Source organism: Eulemur rufifrons, chromosome 6 (assembly GCF_041146395.1).
Source record: "Eulemur rufifrons isolate Redbay chromosome 6, OSU_ERuf_1, whole genome shotgun sequence".
Classification (NCBI taxonomy): domain Eukaryota; kingdom Metazoa; phylum Chordata; class Mammalia; order Primates; family Lemuridae; genus Eulemur; species Eulemur rufifrons.
In genome coordinates, this window is record NC_090988.1 from 31,578,877 (window position 1) to 31,584,876 (window position 6,000).

Genomic DNA, 6,000 nt, shown 5'->3' on the forward strand with positions numbered 1-6,000 from the left:
AAACACCATCTCTACAAAAAACAGAAAACTTTGCTCAGCAGGGTGGTACATGCCTGTAGTCCCAGCTACTCGGGAGGCTGAGGCAGGAGGATCACTTGAGCCTAGGAGTTTGAGGTTGCAGTGAGCTATAATGATGCCACTGCACTCTCTAGCCTGAGCAACAGAATGAGACCCTGTCTCAGGGGAAGAAAAAAAGAAAAAAAGGTTGTTTGCACATACCCATGAAGTTTTACATTTTCCACCTTCTAAATAGAGAATAATGTTCATGACTATTATTTGAGGCCTTCAGTTTTGAGCAAATTTTATGAAAAGAAAAACATTTTATATTTAAAGTTCATGGTTTCTTTTTTTTTTTTTTTTTTTTTGAGGCAGAGTTTCACTCTGTTGCCCTGGGTAGAGTGCAGTGGCGTCATTATAGCTCACTGTAACCTTAAACTCCTGGGCTCAAGTAATCCTCCTGCCTCAGCCTCCCGAGCAGCTGGGACTACAGGCATGCCACCACACCTGGCTAATTTTTCTATTTTCAGTAGGGAGAGGTCTCAGTCTTGCTCAGGCTGGTCTCTGAATTAACTCCGGAGCTCAAGCAATCTTCCTGCCTCGGCCTCTCAGAGTGCTAGGATTACAGGTGTGAGCCCCCCCGCCCCCCAGCCAGCCAAGTTCATGTATACTTTTAAAAAATCTTCTCTGTTGGTAGCTTAGTTATTAGAGTGTTTTCTAAAAAATAAGCATACGTAGTGAGGAAACTGGCCTAAGTAGAGGTGATGTGGGGACAGGAAGGAATTATGGTTTCTTCCTACATTCTCTGAATTGGCCATCTAAATTGGGCTGAAGTCATCAGATTCTTGTCTGATGGTTTATTTCAATTTGCTATATAATTACCAAGAACTAAGAAAATGCTGAACTTACATACAGAAGCTATTCATACTTCACATCATTTTATATTTTTATAAACCTTTGCATACAATTAAATTCCACGTATCATGTGAAATTATAGTTCTTTAACCTGCTGTTATCCCATGTTATTTCTACTTAAGTAGGGCTTATATTGAAATTATTCGGGGAGAGTAAATATCTGTTCTTAACTCTGCATGCATGCATCCGTGAGTGCAAGCTCATGAACACAAGAAATCTAGAGAAAGATAGCTAAGTCCCTTTTACAAAAGAGAGCAAACATTACCATAAAGGCTAAAATATAGGGAAAAGAGTTTGGAAGCTTGAATGAAAAACCTTAAGTTCTAAGCTGTGCTCTGAAACTTCCTGTTGAACCGGTTGAGTTACATAACCTCTCAGAACTTCATTTCCCTATCTGAAAAGTGGGGGCGCATGATATTGAGATATATGTACAAATTCAAACTTTTTGGAAATTATACTATTATTTACTACATTTTAGATTCTTTATGCCTTTTCCTTACATTGACATATGGATAATGGTGTGGTTCAATGTAACTTTTAACAGATTTTTATTTAATTTTGTTTTATAAATTTAGTAACTATTGTATTTGTTTAAATTCATGCAATTTGACCTGAATGTTTCCATTTAATTACTAGAAAATGCAAGTTTCTTTGTTTCCTACATGTCAATAATCTGAAGAAATCTATGGCATTTACAAAAATTCCCCCCACTAATTTTACTCTAGTTTTATCCACTCTATAATTTATAAAATTGGATAGCTATAATATATAACACTAATAATTCTCAAAATATTGATACTTGGATTTGCAATACTTTCAAAACTGATTCAGTTTTTCTTGAATTAAAACTTTTCATTTTTCTGTACTCTATTTTCAGTAAATTTTAACTATCTTTTTAAAAAGCATTTTTGTTTGATATGCAAAAAACAATTTTCCTTTTTTCTTTCCATTTCTTCTCTACCCATTCCCTTTAGTAAATCCTTGGTTCTGCAAAACAAATTATGTTTCTAATTATACTTTCCTAAAATTGAACTTGACATTACTATTCAAAATGTTGATTTACTTTTTAATTCTTCCCAGCTATATTCAGAAAAACCCATTGTTTTAACTCCTTCAAATAATAAGGAAATACCTTCACATCAGCCCAAGGATAAACTATTCAAAAGTAAAAATATGGAAGTTTATTTTATTGATTAAAACAAAAATAGTGAAATAACTTCAATAGAAGATTTTAACAATGTGCATGCTAAATGTAAAAATTAGTTATTTAAAAATCATCTTCAAAATATGTATTTCAGATTAATAAGGCCCTCTGTATTAATTTGAAAGTCAGTATGTTTTAATCTGTTCTTTGAATCATTATATTTTTATATGGAATTTTTGAATGACATGAGAAGAATGTGTACTGTTAGAGGATGTATAAATTATCATGTAATAGACGGCAATCTTAATATGTAAACATTACTGTTAAAAATGCATTGCTAGCTCTGATATATCTTATTCAGTTCTGCATATTTGTTATTTTTATCACATCCAAATACCACAATCTAGTATATAAATTGATAACACTTACCTGGATATGTGTTGCATTTAAAATGTTTTATTGATTATAAATATTATCTGTTTCTTCATTTGTCTGGTTTTTTTTTTTTTTGGTCTCTCAGTATACTGCTTAAGCTGCTTTAAAATAAAAATAAGGTCAGAGAGTCATAAGATATTAGAGTTTCACCAACCTCTAAATACCATCTGGTCCATGGGTTCTTTATCTGTGGTCCAAGGACTAGTTTTGAGACAGCTCGAATCACAACACACTCTACATAATTTTAATGTCTATGTGTGTATATATGTTTTTCATCACTCTCATCTACTTCTCAGAAAGTTCAGCAATGAAAAACATGCTAAGAAACATATCAGTTCCACCACCTCATTTTACAAATAGAGAAGCTGAGACTCAAGAGAGTTCTGTAGCAAATCCAAGGTCATAGATGGTGAGTGTGAGAGTTGGAGCCAGATGCTGAGTTGTAGGTTATAAAGAAAACAGAAACTGTTTTGCCTTCTATATTTATACACTCTCAATACCTCAATTCTGACACAAGATTTTGTAGGGTTTTTCTCCAATTCTCTGCAGACACCAACTGGGTGTCCTATGTTGCAATTCAGTTCTGATACTGTCTACCTAGAGTTGATGTGGACCTCACAGATTAAGGGCTCAGTTCCACAAGACTCTTCTCACCTCTGATGCCAGTGAAAAGTGGTGAGTCCTCAAGTTATTCACAACTTCTGACTTGGTTAAAAATCAAAGGTTCCCATGACCCCCTCCTCAGGTTCCATAATTTGCTAGAACAGCTCATAGAACTCAGGCAAGCACTTTTGTTTAGCAGTTTATGGTAAGGATAGGATAAAGGATACACATGGACAGTCAGATGAAGAGGTACATAGGGTGAAGTTCAGATAGGTCCAAGTGCAGGAGCTTCTGCCCCAAGTAGGGGGTACCCTCCCAGCATGTGAATATATTCACCAACCCAGAGCTCTCTGAACCCCGTACTTCTGGGATTTTTATAGAAGCTTCATCACGTAGACATAATCTGATTATTAACTCAATCTCCAGCTCCTCTGTGCTTTTCAGAGGATAGAAGGTGGAGCTAAAAGTTCCAAGCTTCTGCTAGTGGTTTGGTCTTTCTGGTAACCAGCCCCCATCTGGGAGCCCACCAAGAGTTGCCTCATTAGAATAAAAGATGCTCTTATCACCCCAGAAATTCCAGGGGATTTTGGAGCTCTGTGCCAGGAATCAGGTCAAAGACCAAATATTAGAACAAAAGATGCTTCCAGCACCTCTGTCACTTAGGAAATTATAAGGGTTTTATGAGCTTGGTGTCAAGAACTGGGGGCAGAGACCAACATATATATTTCTTATTATTTCACAAGGTTGACCTCAGAATATTATTGATCTGGTAGTGCTCCCAACACAGTGGGTTTTCAGCTGACACAGAGGCTGATAAATTATGGGTTTCCCTTAATTTGATCCACATCAAGTTGAAATAGTGAATTTAATCTTCTATTTTAGTTAGTTATTGTATAATCATAGCAATATTATACTATAGCTATAAGGAAATTATAATTCATTATTCTTATTTTGTCCCTTAAAATATGACTTTATGGAAAATTGAATTTTACACTTATGCAGATAAATTGAGTTGTTTGTAGCACAATAAATTTCTCACCATTCTTTTTCCTTTTTTTTTTTTTTTACGTGGTCTGTTGAGATTTATTTTATTTATTTATTTATTTTTAATTTCAGCTTATTATGGGGGTACAAAAGTTCAGGTTATATGTATTGCCCATGCCCCCCCGTCCCCCCGAGTCTGAGCTTCAAGCATGTCCATTCCCCAGACAGTGCACATCGCACTCATCATGTAGGTATGCACCCATCCCCTCTCCCCACCCCCAACCTCTGTCCGATACCCAATTGGCCACATTCTTTTTTCTTAATCAAAAGAAATGATAGAAGTTGGCATTTTTGCTCCACTGATTATGGTCTTTAAGCTATTCACTAGTAAAAGTTGTGTAACCTTTTACTTTCTTATTCTTTGGCATTAGAGGGGATACAAAACAAACACAAAAGTCAGAATAAAGTTTAATGAAGATTTATCTATTCTGTAACTTTATGTCTTATCTATGTCTCTCATTACCACTTTGTATAAAACTCAGTGGGGATTCCAAATATAAAATAAATAGAAGAATGAGCTCTATAAGATACAACATATTCACCTTTGAAATGTTTTAAACATGGATTAGTAGGTTTGGAAGCATAATGAAACTACCGTGTCTTCTAAAAGTGACCATTATATAAAAAAAATCAGGCTTATCATCTATATACTTGATCCAATAATCATTAAAATAAAATCTTATTTCAAAGAATGAAGACTCAATCAGCTTTAAATGATTGGGCACAATGAAATAGAAAATGTTACTTTAGGCCAAAGACCTGAAAATAATGACAGAAAGAAATATCCCCTCATTCCCTAAGACATTAACCAACAAGCTGCACAGTCCTGTTACATGCCATTCAAGAACTCACAGGATTATCTAAGTAGAAGACAGAGCTCACACTCAATTAAATCATGGTCTTGTTAGAGATGAAGAATATTATACACATGAGAAGAATTCAAGGAAATTTAAATGACAATATAAATACTTCTTAAATCATAGGCTTCAATTCTAATTTTAGAGTTTAGAAAAGAGAAAAGCTAGTATAGACCAAAGGAACCCAGTCTGGAGGTGACAGCAGTTGAGGTTAGATAGGTTGATCAAAGATAAAATAGTAAGTCAAAATTACAGCATGAAACTTCTCATACTTGCAGACCTTTTTTCAGACAACATCTTTAGATAAAGTGCTTAAGTGTTTAGTTGAGAACTTTATATTATAAAAATGAAATTAATTGGGCAAGAAAGAAGTGACACAGACATTTATCTTATGCAAGACAACTACCATGGTTTGATAGTGTCATTAAAAAGATATTAAATAAGAAAAATGGGAAAGATTATTGAAAGAACTAAAAACTTGAAAAAATTAAACATGTAATATTACATTAAAATGCCATAGTAATTAAATCTTGTTTCTGCCATCATCTACAAGAATATTTTAGAAACTATCTAATTGCTATTTGTTAAAACTCCATTGCTGCTATTATGACTTATTTTTATGTTTCTTTCTCTAAATAAAAATCTCAGCAGCCAAGGAACTCAAAATAAAGCAAAGCAACACTCTTCATGAAGGCAGCCTACCCAAATAGAAAGAAGTGGGACAGGGAAAGAGAGAGTGAGTGGGAAAGGGAGGGGGGAGGAGGAGAGTTAAAGGGAGGGGGAGGGAGGTTTCAGTCACCTTAGCAGATTATGGTCTCTTATAAGGTCATATTCAAGTCACTGCCAGGATCAGCAATTGTAAGAGAATGTAACAAATCAGCTTCTCAATTACATTGACAAAGGTTACAGCTTCCCTGGTACAGTACTTTAAGACTTCTCTGTGTTCTAGCTCTGAAGGTCAATGAGCATTCCCATGAATCTTTGCATGTTTATACCAAAAGTACA